Consider the following 15,240-nt stretch of genomic DNA (forward strand, 5'->3'; position numbering starts at 1 on the left):
TATAACTAACTTATAAACAAGTTTAGCAAGTTTGCAGGATACAAAATCAATTTTAAAAAATCAATTGTATGAAATACTAGCAACAATCAGAAAATAAAATTAAGAAAACAATTCCATTCATAATAGCATCAAAAAGAATAACACTAAAAAACTTAACTAGTACAAATAGACATGAGAGAACTTTCTGGGTTGATGAAAATGTTTTAAAACATGTTGTACAACTATATAAGTTTGCTAAAAATCACCAAATTGCGCACTCGCAATAATAAATTTTACAGTATGTTAATTATACCTCAATAACACTGATGAAAAATTATATAGGCAGAAAAAAGGAATTATCTTTTTAGTCTCATAAGAAATAGAAATATCTTTTTTTCTCATAGAAAAAATGTTATAAAATTGTCACATAATGAGGCAAATATTATGCAGCAAAAATGTGAGGGGAAGTGTTTTAGAGGTTTGTTAATTAAGTAATAACATTATTTTTTCTGAACTTTGTAGTATTTTTCAGCATTAATAATGTTTTATTTCTAAATGTTTGTCTTTTTATTTATAATTTGTATGGCTTTTCATAAAGAAAAATTATGTAAGTTTGAGTCTTATAAAATCCACTTTTGCTCCTATTCCTGTTTCCTAGTCCCTTTTTCTAGAGGGAACCACTTTTACTAGTTTATTATATAGCCTTTCAGAGATAAACTAATTCAATAATAATAATAATAATAATAATACATTCTAAATTAATGATAATAACATAATAATCTATTACTAAGCATTACTAAGGGCTAGGCTATGCTCTAAGGGCTTTTCATTTATTAAATCTCTTAATCTTTACAACAATTCCATGAGATAGGCACTATTTTTATTCAGATGAAGATGCTGAGGCACCAAAAGATAAAATAACTTTCCTTTGATAAGTTTCAAACCCAGGCAATGTGGCCGCAGAGTCTTTGCTCTTACTACAGCTCAGAAATGGCTCTCAGTGCATACTTAAGTGTGTGTGGGAGGGGAGTGGGAGTGGTTTAAAGCATAGGCACATAGAGCTTTTTTTTTAAAAAAAAAAAACATGCTATACACACTTTTCTACGCTGTGTTTTTGTCTCAACAATATGCCTTGAAGACAGGACTGGCTACATAATTTAATGCGCCCAGCACAAAATGAAACTGCACAGCCCCTTCCTTAAATATCAAGAATTTTGAGAAGCCAACATCAGAGCATTAAACCAAACATAGGGTCATTTTAAGGGACGGCCTGTGGTCACATGCCCATGAAGTCAGCCCTGCACGGAGACCACAGGACCCAGTACTTTTGCCTCTAACTGTTGTCCCAACCATGGCTGTTTCCCACCTCCTGAGCATTAGCCAATCATAGAACTAGGTGCTATCTTCATGCCACAATCCAGGGACATGCCAACTTTCCTGTTATGGTTTCCTATTATGGTTATCAACTTATTGAGAGAGAGACGACAAGCACACCCACACAACTCCTGCTATTGTCTGAGACAAAGAAAAACGAAGAGTCTGGCTTCATAAAGATATGGATAGAGATCTGGAGATTAGAAATTTGTAGTCTGTAACTATCTTGCTTCTTATCTTTCACTTTATTTTTAGTAAGGTAATTTAGGTCCTAATGTTGACAAGATCCACAAAAGTAGCACTAAACTCTTCTCCTGGCCCTCTTCACACCAAAACTAAAATTATTTCTAACCTGCAGTCTGAAGTAAAATTTGTCAAGCTACTTTACCCAAATGATACTGAAAAATTGGATTGCTAGACTCTTAGCAGCATTTGCTATCATTTGAATTTTTTATTTCCTTTGCAGAGGAAGGCATTAACCACCCAAAGAGCTTCAGCTTAGCAGATTGCTACTGATAAGACACTCTTTTGACCTGCTGGTGGAAGGTTTGCTTTGTTCTCATCTCTTCTGCATTTCCCAGCTGATGACCTACAGTGACAAGGAATTAATTTGACACCTTGTTCACAAGTTGATTGAACAAATAGGTAACAACAGGGTAAACTCTATAACTGGGAGGACTGCAGAACATGAGACACTGGTCAGGCAAAGAACATCCAATTCAGAGTCATCCAAAAAGGTATAGGCAAGAAAAAAAAGAGTCAAGAGGAAAATTTCCAGAAAATTTTCATTTAGAAGCACGATGAAACTTGTTGACTAAGGTATCAGCATTATCTAGGGCATGCATTTGACAATCTGGCACAGGTGACGAAACTGACAAACACACAGAAGAAACTAGCACAACATTATCTGTAAATTGGTTGTGATTGAATACTTCATGTCATCAAGGGAATAGAGGCAATGAAAGAAAAGCTTTATTTTTCTTCAAAGAAAAGAATTTCTGTCAGAAAGAGACTAGGAAATAAAAGAGAAAAATGTCTTAAGAGAGATCACTATGCATTCTGTAAAGTGCATATTGTAAAAGGAAAAGAGAAAAAGCAGCTTGATTCTGAAACTCTATTCAGTGTAATTTTGTGTAAGCTGTTCTCTAAGGAGAGAGACTGAACCCTAATCAACCAGCGTCTTCTTCCAGATGGCTCTAAGTGTGCCTTAATCTGTTTTTGTAAGAGAGGGTGGGGATGATTCCTTACTATGAGGAAAGGCACATATTAAGACGTGATCAGCTTCTTCACAATGGGGTTGCCACCACAACACAGGTGTTGTGAAAACCGCCACTAAATCTAAGCAAAAATGAGAAAGAAAAAGACTCATATCGACACCGTCGTCATTGGACACATTGATTCGGGAAGGTCTACCACTATTGGTTATCTGATCCAAAGATGTAGTGTGATCAACAAAAGAGCCACCAAAAAAATTGAGAAGGAGGCTGCTGAGATGGGAAAAGCTCCTTCAAGTACACCTGGGTCTCAGATAAACTGAAAGCAGAACAGGAGTGTGGTTATCACCACTGATAGCTCCCTGTGGAAATTTGAGATCAACAAGTATTATGTGACCATCGTTGATGGCCCAGGACGCAGAGACTTTAACAAAAACAATTAGAGGCACATCTCAGGCTGAATGTGCTGTCCTGATTGTTGCTGCTGGTGTTGGTGAATTGAAAGCGGCTCTCTCCAAGAATGGCAGACCTGTAAGCATGCCCTTCTGGCTTACACGCTGGGTGTGAAACAACTTATCGTTGGTATTAACAAAATAGATTCCACTTCCTACAGCCAGAAGAGATACGAGGAATTCATTAAGGAAGTCAGCACCTATATTAAGAAAATTGGCTATAACCCTAGCATTTATGCCAATTTCTAGTTGGAATGGTGACAACATGCTAGAGCCATGTGCTAACAGCATGCATTGGTATAAGGGATAGAAAAGGATTAAGATGGCAATGCCAGTGGAACCACACTGCTTGAAGTTCTGGATTGCGTTCTACCACCAGCTCATCCAACTGACAGGCCCTTGCATCTGCCCTCCAGGAAGTCTACAAAATTAGTGGTATTTGTGCTGTCCCTGTGGGCCGATTGAAGGCTGGTATTCTCAAACCTGGCATGATGGTCATCTTTGCTCCAGTCACCATTGCAACTGTGTAAACTCTGTTGAAATGCACCATGAAGCTTTGAGTGAAGCTCTGCCTGGGGACAGTGTGGGCTTCAGTGTCAAGAATGTGTCTGTCGAAGATGTTCATCATGGCAATGTGGCTGGTAACAGCAGAAATGACGCACCAGTGGAAGAAGCTGCCTTTATGGCTCAGGTGATTATCCTGAACCACCCAGGCCAAATCAGTGCCGATATGGTACTTGTGCTGGATAGCTCACATTGCTTGCAAATTCATTGAGCTGAAGAAGATTGATTATCATTCTGGGAAAAAGCTGGAAGATGGCCCAAAGTTTTTGAAAATCTGGTGATGCTTCTATCGTTGATATGGTTCTGGCAAGCCCAGATGTGTTGAGGGCTTCTCTGACTGTCCTCCTCTGGGCAGCTCATGACATGAGATAAACAGTTGCTGTGAGTGTCATCAAAGTAGTGCACAAGAAGGCAGCTGGAGCTGGCAAAGTCACCAGGTATTCCCAGAAAGCTCTGAAGGCTAAATCAATATTATCCCTAATACCTGCCATCGCAGTCTTAATCTGTGGTGAAAGAATGGTCTCAGAACTGTTTGTCTCAAATGGCCATTTAATATAATAAAAAAACAGTTAATGATTACAGTGCATCATAAAACCTTCAAAAGGAAAGGAGAAGTTTTGTGAACCATTTGGGTTTTTTGTGTGGCAGTTTTTAAGTTACTCATTTTTAAAATCAGTACTTTTAAATGGAAACAACTTGGCCAAAAATCTGTCACAGAATTTTGAGACCCATTAAAACAAAATTTAATGAGAACAAAAAGGCTTTATCGAAGGATTTTTCCAATCATGTTTGTAACTTAAAGAGCACTCTCAGAATGGTTTGTAAGAGTTTTCACTTTACCCATTCTTTGCCCGGCATTTTTGGCTCATGATTGCTGAGATGATGACATGCTTCAGCTGAATTCTGGTTCTTGAGTGGGTGCCAAGTCCACGGCTTTTTTTTTTTTCCAGGAGGCCCTTAATCAATGCCTGTTGAATGAATAAAAATAAAGAGATCTGTTCCTTTATCCAATGGTATACTAGATGACACCGTAGGAACTGGAGGAGGAAGGCCAAGTTGACATCCTTCAGCTGAAGGCAAGGAGCCCGAGTTCCATCCTTGTCTACACAGAAAATGATGGTGTGGCACGGCTGCAAGATCTAATCCTGTAGCACTTCCAGCTTCATGAGCATGTTCAGCAGTAACAGCTCGCATAAAACAGTGTCACAGTGTCAGTAATGAAGTCATAATTGCTGAAGAGATTCTGGGAGAAAAGATTCTTGAAAAAAAGGATTCCTGATCATTATACTTATTATTCATTTGCTTATTCATGCAAGTATTTACTGAGTACCTACTAAGTTTCTGTAATTGTGCTAAGATCCTGAGGATATGCAGGTAAATAAAGTAACATAGCCCACCTGCCCTCCTCAGGTTTACAATCTAGTGGGGGTATTTCAATTACAATAGTTCGATGGGGGCTACGATGCCATGGTGCGTTGTTGAAGAGTACTTAACAGATTTACAGAGTCCTAAAGTATTCCCAGAAAAGAGGCAAAAAACAAAAAACAAACAAACAAAAAACATAGACCTGAAAAATGAGTATGATGTAGCCAGGCATAATGCGAGGTAGAATTTTTCGGTAGAAGAGATAGCTATTTGCAAAAAGCCGAAGGCAAGTCCAGGGAGAGCCATGTGGGAACTTAAGGATGGATGTTCATAATGACTGGGTATAGAGTTGGGTCTGAGGATGAAAGGTGGGAGGATGGGATTAGAAGAGTAGAGAGGACAGTAAGAAGGCACCTCTATCTTTTATATTTGGATAAAGATCTACATTTAATTGAATTAAATTCTGCAAACTCAGACTATGCTAAATGCTTCCAGAAATACGAGGCTCAGTAGGAAACTGTCTCTACCCTTAAGGAGCTAGAGTCAGCAGCAGATAGAACTTAAAAAGAATTGGAGAAAGAATGTACCTCAAGCTTACCCTTTTTTGGTAAAAGTTGGAAAAATCTGAATTCCATCTGATTTTATAAAGTAATTACGGAATATCATTTTCTTCTCAAAGTGTATGTGTTTGACTAATACAGAATCTAAAGCATCTTCAAGGGTTTTGGGAAAGTTCTCAGGAGACATTTGCAGTTTTGGAAATGTGAAATAAAAGGCAGTGCCGTAAAGTCATGGATATCTAAACGCGTATGCTGAAGCTAACATTAGATGCCAAGAAAATTGATATTTAATAATATTCTCTTTTTAGTATAACTTTGGTGGGATGATTATAGCCTTTTTAATAAGTTTCTTTCTAGACCAAATCAGGTAGGATCCAATTCCTGTCTTAATCAGAACTGTGATTTGTTGATTTCCAGAGTGTGAGTTCTTTAAACAAAGACCTACGCAGCCAATTACTACTAAACAAACTAATTACAATAATATCTTGGAAAACCACTCACCTAGATAGTTGTTCCTAATCTCTAATCAGAAGACTCCTGGAGCTACTGAAAAAACATTTCAGATCAATGTATTCACCAAACAATGTCTCTATACTATATACCTAATCTTATGCAAATATTTTTACCGTCTCTTAAAAATATATTCATATAATATTATGTTTTAATTAATAGAAAACAAATGGTTACTAAATCTATGGTAGTTTTTGTCATGTATCCTCAAGCAACATATTCTAAAAATGCAATTATAAGACACCTTTAAATGTTTTTACCTTAAAAAAGCATCCTCATTCTGCAGGACAGAAGGCCTATTTAGTTTCTTCTGCAAACGAGAGTTATTTTTTGTTATTCTAATTCGCAGGCCACTTATAAGCATATTATATTTAACATTGCAAATAAATAGTTTAAGGATATAATTAAGCAGAATTTTAGCTGGTCTGACTAATGTGCCTATGTGCTGTCCTCCACCTACACAAAGTCCCACAAAAATCCCAGGGCTGTTCAGAAAAAGAGAATGCATCACCTTGTTTGCTAAGAAGTGCAAAACTGTATCTTAATCTCAATTGCAGCAACTTTCCTGGGTTTAATTTATCAGGTAATGTTATCACCTTTTCCACTGCATGATGCTTTCATGCTGTTTTTAAAGATGTAATTATTCCTGTGACTCATTGCAAGCTATCTCAAATCCTTTTTGGAAGTAGGTGTGGCGCGAATAATAACAAACTAATTAACTTGCAATGTTGTACAAGAAATAGATTTCATTATAAAGCAGCAGTTCGTAAAAACGTATAGATATTTTTTCTGAATAATGTGTACCACTGGGCTGAAATCTTTGTGAGAATAAGGAACAAACTTTTCAACACCAGGCAAATAAAACTAATTAAACACTTATTGATCATTTTATATGTGCTGCTTGGTGCTAGGAAACAAAGATAAATTAGAATCACCTGCCATATTCTTATGCTGTTGGCTCAGGAAATAGTGGGGATGGAGGCAAGAAGCGTCTTTGGTGGCTATGTGTACAATTTTGTTTTTCGGGTTTTTTTCGAAGTGCTATAGAAGCAGAGAACCGAGAGCAGTTTTTATTACACTTGGAAAAGTAGAGAGTGAATCAAGAAAGTTTTGCTTCATCAAAGAGACATTTGGGATGTCTTGAAGGATTAGCTGTATTTTACTCTGCAAAGAAAAGGAGGTCACTGCAGGGAAAGGGATCAGTGTGAACAAAGGCACACTCCTAATTTTCCTTCTACCTCTCTGACTGTTTTATTAGCTCTTCCTCCTTGACCCATCCCTAAATAATTGGGGTCATTCAGGACTCTAGCTTGGGCTCACTTATCATCTCACACTCCAAACAAGTCTTAAGCAATTCTCATCCACACCCATGGATGGCTTGATTCCCATCTTTATGCTGATGACAAGTAAATACGTATCTCCAGCCCAGATCTCTGCTTAACTCCAGATGAATGTAACCAAACCCTTCGCGACATCTCTCTTCTGGTATCTCATAGACCAAACTCAACAAAGTCAACATGTTCAGAACTGAATTCATCTCCATCTCATACTCTTCCTCTTGTAATATCCCATTTCGGTTACTGGCACTGTGATCCCCCAGGGGCTCACATCAGAAACCTGGGTGCCATCCATTACTCCTCCCTTTTTCTCATCAACATCCCCCATCCAACAAATTGTCAAGATCTATAGTATCTGAAGGAGTTTATGAATTTATCTACTTGCTCTGTCCCTATCGCTTTTACCTTACTCTTATGTCCTAAATCACGTCCTTAATTTCTGTGTCCTACATTACTGAGCAATTACTGTGTAGGTGAGGAGGGGGTAAACAGGAATGTGAGGCACAATGGAAATGGTTTATGCTAGAAGCAAGGCCCAGAGGCTGAAGAATGGTACCAGGTATGACTTGGTGATTCGTGTTGTTGGCACTTATAGCATGTCTGCCTTTCTGAAAACTACAGACTAAGTAAGCACAGTACACAATACGCCTTTGCAGTAGAGAGGTATTAGCAGTGCTCCTGGCAAGTCCATTTGCCTTAAGTTAAAGTGGTGCTCTTTGTGGTCACAAGTCCAGGAATATTAATGGAGGTTCCTACTGCATAGGCAGTGAGGTCCTCTCCCCTGATTTGACTAACTTAGGGACCTTCTGACAAATATGTGAGGCTCCCATCTCAAGACTCAAACAAAACTATATTAATGAATGAATGAATCATGTTTCCTCATCTAAGAAGTTTTGGTTTATAGCCTTTGTCCATTTATCTTTGTGTGTCTTGAATGAATTTGTAAAAGTTCACCTTAGAATAAAAAAGAGTAACCCTATTTAGGGTACGTATGCTGCAAAAAGAACTTTTCTAGTTTTGTGTATGTGTGTATTTGTATTAGCAAATTTGTCTACATGTTCTTTTTCTCTCACTTCCAGACACAAGAATCTTTCCTGCTTTGGCATATGCCCTGAATGCTTGGAAATCCCTAAACGGACCAGGGCAAGGGAGAGCCAGCCCAGAAGGACACTACAGATCATAGGAGGACATGTCTCAAAACTAAATACTGTAATTAAGGCAGGGCTTTTCACTTTATTGTAAAACAATTCCACATTTTAAAACATGTTTTTCAAACACAACATGTACTCAATTAACTGAACGTTTGGAATAAGATTTTAGCACAACTTATTCACTAGAGTATGTCTATTTTCAGAATGGCCATTGTGCCAAGGACAAGTTGATCAAGTGACTTCCCCTAAGTGTTTTGGCAATCCACCCTGATGACACACTGCCAGGTATCAAAAGCACAATCAAGTTCAGTAGAACTGAAGCTTAAGTCCATAAGGCTGACTGACACCCCTGGACTTTAGAAATAGGCCCCCGGTATGTGAAATGAACTCCGTCTAATATTTGTCTGGATTCTCTAATTCATTTAAAAGTTATTTTATTATTAAATTGAATCACAGCAAAGAATGTAAATGATACAGAAGGTGGGGTGGGAATAAAAACTGACTTCTTTCTCCAGTCCCCTAACACTCCCCATTACAATATACGTATTTTTGTGCATCTTGTTTTTTTCCACTAAATTATATATGCTTTATATATTTATGACATATAACAATGATTTGCATATACAGTTAATTATTATATTGATACTACAACATATTGATAAGCCCCTAATATAAGAAGATAACGTGAAATCAAGGAAATATATCAGTGAAGTAACTAGAAATAGAGAGAAAATGTAAAGAATTTTAATTTTATGGATCCCAACTCTATAAAAATAAAATTAAAAGCAGAAATAAATGGATGATTTTCCAAAACACTTGTAAATGATGTATAATGCCACTCTGGGACCATGGAAGCAGAGATCATTTTATATGCAGGATACACTAAAACCCAAGCAGGTCCAGCTGATCTACTTAACAGAGTCACCACGCCTGCCTAATGAGATATTACACCGCCAATAAACTCATTGTGCTATGTCTAATAAGTGCCTAGCACTGATATATACTTGTGGAATGAAGGAATCCACTATGCCAAGTGAACTAGTAATGAACCCTGGGAGCTCACTTTCTGAATTTCTCTCTATGGGAATATCACCCATAGCTCCTATAGCAGCCACCATCTGCAAGTTAGACGTTAAAACTTTCTTCCTTTTCCTAGCCCTACTGTCATTAGGATGAGAGACAGGTTCTGATTTAGTAGGAGCTTATTTTCACAACCATCCTTATGCTCTCTTGCCCGAATTGACTGAAGGTAATTAAATCCATTCTGGCTTCACCAGAACACTGTGGGTTTTAATTTTTCTCCTTAACAATTGCTATTAATATCTTTTGAGTTGGGGAGGGAAATCATGTAAAGACAGCGAGGCCCTTTGACTTTGATTTGGGATCAAGTAATTAAGTGAATCTTCTCCTTGTGCAGATATCTGTCAGAAATATTTATTTTTGCATTAAAGTTTAGTTTTAATATGGTTCTTAAGGTAGCTTCTAATTATTTAACTATGACAGAGTAAATACTTTTTCTGTTTTCTAAGATGCTTGAGATCACTGTTACTCAGTTTGAGGCTTTGTTCACTTGTGGGGAGCCATGGTTTCTAGCAAAAGGACCTTCAGTTTATTGGGTGCATGAGTAGACAAAGATGAAATTAGATTTCATCAAGAATGGGTAAGAAAGGATTTTCCTCAGATGAGGCAGAAAAGAAATGTGGTCATTACGGCTGGTCAGAGATCCATGGCAGTAAAAGAAAGAAAAAAACATGCACGTCTCATTATTTCAAGGAGAGGAGCGGCCTTCTGTGAGTCGTATTACGCGCTTTAATTGATAGATAAGACTGGAAATCAGGACATCTTGGTTCTGTTCCCATAATTTGAAGGTTTCACATTGCTCTCTCTGACGTGGTGAAAACATCCTCCACGCGCAGTGGTTTAAGAACACAGCTCCATAACCACCATTATAGAACGAGCAATTCAAGTAAGTCATTACATTTTAAGTACTTCTTAATTCAGAAATAAAGGAACTAAATGTAGGCAGGAGATTTAAAAGTCCATAATGATATCAGCTTTAATGAGGCTTCTGGAGTTATGTTGTAAAAAATCTGCAGTGTTCTGTTATTTAACAGCTACTCAGAAAATTGGAACCCAGGAGCAGACAAGAAAGGGCTACTTATCAGAGCCCAGAACTCGTTCCAGGTAGAGCTAATTTTACTCACTTCCTTCGCACTTGTCCTTGCCTGAGAGAGAGGGTTCTCCAGTATCTGATCATCAGACACCTCCAACTTTGACCTCTAATGCCTCAGGTCACTTAGATCTGCAATATCTAGAGCTGGGGTTCTCAGTGCTGGCTGCACATTAGGGTCACATGAGGCGGTCAAAAATTACCTTCGCTCAGGCCTTAACTCAGACCATTTAAATCAGAATCTCTGGAGCAAGAGCTTTGTTACTAGTATTTTTTAACGTTCCTTATGAAATCCTAATGGGCAGCAGGGATGGAGATTGAGCCCTGACAAGAGGGAACAAGAGACATCCCCAAGATCCGATCTCAGTTCAGACATTGGTGTTCTGAGACAGCAGGTCTCCAGGACAGTACGATCAGCTCTCCAGAGTTTCTGGCCTCCCGGGGAAGGCTGGCTTGCTATTACAAATTTAGGGCAAGACAGTGTAGAGGCGAGTCCTACTTTATTCTTTTCCTACCCCCAAGACTGGGGTGAAAAGAAAGTTACCTCTGGACTCCCCTAATCAAAATCCAAAACCATATGGCAAGGTAGAGGCCTGAGAAAGTCTTAGAGTAGCCATAGTCTAGCATCACATGTTTAATGTCTGGCTGGTTCTTAGAGACGGGATCCCTTGTGCTCAGCAAGTTCCGCATCTCAGTTCACTGGCACATCAACTTCTTTGAGCTAAGGCTTTTTCGTTTTGTTTTGTTGTTTTGTTTTGTTTTCAATTTATGTAAACTTGAAAAACGAAAAAAAGCAAAAAAACAATTTACCTACTTCTCTTACCCCCTAGCCACCTCCTCTAGCAACTACCAGTCTGTTCTCAGTATCGATGTTTCTTTGTGTGTTTTAGGTTCCATATATAAGAGAGATTATACAGTATTTGTCTTTCTCTGACTGGCTTATTTCACTGAGCACAATGCCTTTGAAGTCCATCCATGTTGTCACAAATGGCAAGATTTCATTCTTTTTATGCCTGCAAATATTCCTTTCTATAGATATATATCTACATATATATATATCACAATTTCTTTATTCATTCACCCATAGAGGGACACTTAGGTTGTTTTTCATATCTCGGCTAAGGTTAATAGCCTACTTTTAGAGACAATTCAGAGATCTTTAGTAATCAACACAAAATCACCCTTCTGGGAAGCAGCCAAATCAGGATTTAAACTCCAGTCTTTGAGATTCCAAGCCCTGTTCTTTCTCTTGGCCTGATAGCTACCCTCACCATACCGCCATGCTGCCAGTGAGCAGTCAGGTGTCACCTGAAAGCAGGAGGCACACTGCTTTGTCTTTGTAGTATTATGATCACTCTCTCCATTTTTGAGCATGGAGCTGAACTTTCAGATATTTTGATGTTTTTAGCCCAAAAGTAAACTTCTCAAGACAATTTGATAAAGGATAAAAGAAGCACTTTTCATCCAATTTTGACTTAAGATATGAGAATTCAGCTACCTGTGCCAATATACACTCTCTCAAATTGGTGACTCTTCTTGAACCTGGGAAGAAAGGAAGGGATTCCAGTGTGGAAGGGGAGGTTCTTTGGCGCAGAAGAACTGCTTTCCTATATTCTACTCCTTTAAAAATAAGATTAATAGGAGGAGAGAGTCCCAGAGAGTTTGGGAGGAAATTAAGAATGCCTCTTGCTTCAGTGTGTGTTCCAATAATTAAAGATTGATTTATGGTCACAAACTTTTAAATGCATAGAGTTAAACTTTACTCTCATCTTCACCTGTTACTTTAATTATCGGAGAATGGTAATTTTAACTGGGGCCAGTAAAGGGGTGATTTCTGAATGGTGGCAGGCCTGGGTAACATATGCAAGAAAGAACATAAAGAAGTGGAAGTAAAGATGAAAAAATAATCCATTTTTTCTTTGATACATTTTTAAGATAAACAAGTGTAATTCCAGATATAAAGCTGCCAGATTTGTGTTTCATACCTGAAGAGCTCTCATCATTACATGTAGGACATTAAAAAGCCTGGTTACTGTGTCTTTTAGAGTTTTATTAAATATTTAACAGTATTTAACATAAAATTGATGGAGATGGGGAGAAAAGACAAACCTTCCCTGTTTTGCAACCTGCCTAGCCAGGGCTGCTGAACTAGGGTCTGGATTACAGCTGGTATGCTGCAAGGTAAGGAAGGATGCTCTCTGTCCTTGGGCAGCCAGGGTCAGAGGGGTCCAAGCCCTTGAGTAATTCACTTGTAGCATAGAGGATCCTCAACTATGTTCCAAATAACTCTTGTGTTTACCCCAGTTTGCAATACAGATATTTTTATTTTTTATGAGTAACATCATATTAAAAATGTTAGGAAGCCCTCTAGACAAGAAGCAACAGCTAATGTAAAATCAGACTTTTCTGCTGTACATGGTCCAACCGAGAGTGTCCAGATGTATTAGGGGCAGCCTGACTCTCAGCTTACCCCCCATTCAGCCCATGCTCCTCGCCCAAAAGTGGAGAAATCCTGCCAGTCCTTCCAAGCAGACATTTCCCAGTAGGAGAAATATGCATGTGTACGTGCCAACCTTTTCCCAGTATTTCTACAGGCAGGCAAGCAAGGACTGCCACACTAAATTCATAGAATTCCTATGTTCGATAACAACTCTCATGGAATTTCTATAGTTAGTAGATGAATGAAAATTAAATACTGTTGTATCTTATGTTTAAGATTTGATCTAAAACAAAGAGAAAATCTGAGTTTTTTGAAAACAGAATATATCGTAGAGGAATAAATATATATGGAAGTCAAATATCTACATACACATATACATACATGAATGTATATGTTCGGCAATTAAATAAGTATATTTGCCAATTAAATGTGTGCGTATATATATATATATATATGTGTGTGTGTGTGTGTGTGTATATATATGGCAATTAAGATAAGTACAGGTATTTGAGATCTTTAAACATCAGCTCTTTGAAGAAATAAAAAGTGTTTTGAATGTTTACCCTATTACATACCCTGGCAAATAAACATAAAGGTAACTATTTAAGAATGAACATCAGGGCCTATGCTGAGTAAAAAGCATGGCATTCTAGGATTACAATGATAATTCTACTTTTACAGAATTGAATCGTACAGCATTGTTAGCCCTAAGTGCCTTTCCCTTGGAGGTTATATAAAAGAATGACGGTATATTGAATGACCTTTAATTATTCAGTTTCCTTCTAAGGATAGTGATCTGTATTCTAGATCCAACAGTGGGTCAGAGACTAAATAAGAGAAACTAAAAGAAAATAGCAGTGGAGGAACAAGTAAATTGAAAAACAATTTACTTGATCTGTTTCCTTCAGACAATTCCTTTCACTCTTTAGGGCATATATATGTATATTTATCTTTCCTCCCTCCCCTTTTGAAATAAACAAGTCTAATAACACAAGATGTGAATGGCAAATTTGAATTTTAGATTTTGCAGGGCGCTGAATACTTCAGGTAAGAAGCAGGTAGCAACTGGAGAGCAGAGTATCACCTTCCGAAAACAGAACCTACCTCTGGCACTGCAAACTTTGGGCCTTGGCAACAGGAGGTTAGCGACAGGGCAGCCCGGGAGCTGCATCTGGGTGGAAATGGATGCGAGAGTAGCTCAGCATTTCAGAAACACGACAGCCTGGCACGGCGAATGCCGCACTGAGGCCTGCTTCTCCAGAAGTACCGGAAGGGCTCTCTGTTCTCTCCAGGCCCCAGCTATAGGCTCAAGCAAGTAAAAAGGATATCTTGATTTACAAGTAGTTGCCAAAGCACCCGACAGTTTGTCTTACCCAGCATTCAGTACCGTAGCCCGATCAGCCAGCACAGCCAGAGGTTTGTCGGGACGCTGGCGACATTCTGTCATTGCCCATGCCCAATGTCACACAATGGCATTTACATGAGAGAGTATTCTAACCCACCCCCCACAAAACAAAAAGCGTACTTTAATGAGTGAGGTACTGCAAGAGATGTTTCTAAGACCTTTGACAGATGGTAAAGAAAGGCAAGCTTGGAATTTATAGAGAGGTTGTACTAGAACAATATTTTCAAGTTCAACCTGAGGTCAGTAGAGTTTGCTAGATATGAGAAACATGGAAATAAATGTTCTTTCTCTTTTCCAAGTGATTTGAGGAAAATATTCACTCTGAGAAAGCACTTCCTTATGCTTTGCAAGATGAAAAGAAGGTTTCTATTTATGCAGTATCCAAATGTCCTGGTGAGAAGCAAAACTTATTTGTCAAACACACTAAACCTACCCACCCAGACTGACTCATCCACCGTCTCATATGCACTCTGCAATCCAGAATCTTTAAAAAGGAAAATCACAGATTTGTTGCTGTTTCTTCCCAGATAGTACTTATTCTGACTTTTGCAGCTTTATGAAGTTTTTTCTACTTCACTATGTTACTTTTAAAAGCTTTTTGGTTTATTGCTAATTTCCCCTTTTTCAGGCTCAGTTGTACAATATAGTATGTGTGTTGGCTTGTAATTTTGGAGCTGAATTTATGGGCCTGCTATAGTTCAAATGATATTCTATTTTTG

General features: G+C 38.2%; 1 pseudogene; it reads left to right on the plus strand.

Annotated features, from left to right (window-relative positions):
* The first annotated feature begins 2,652 nt into the window (after nucleotides 1-2,652).
* LOC105298496 lies at nucleotides 2,653-4,141 on the plus strand (annotated as a pseudogene).
* The last annotated feature ends 11,099 nt before the right edge of the window (nucleotides 4,142-15,240 follow it).

The sequence above is a fragment of the Pteropus vampyrus genome, unplaced genomic scaffold (genome assembly GCF_000151845.1).
Source record: "Pteropus vampyrus isolate Shadow unplaced genomic scaffold, Pvam_2.0 Scaffold155, whole genome shotgun sequence".
Lineage (NCBI taxonomy): Eukaryota > Metazoa > Chordata > Mammalia > Chiroptera > Pteropodidae > Pteropus > Pteropus vampyrus.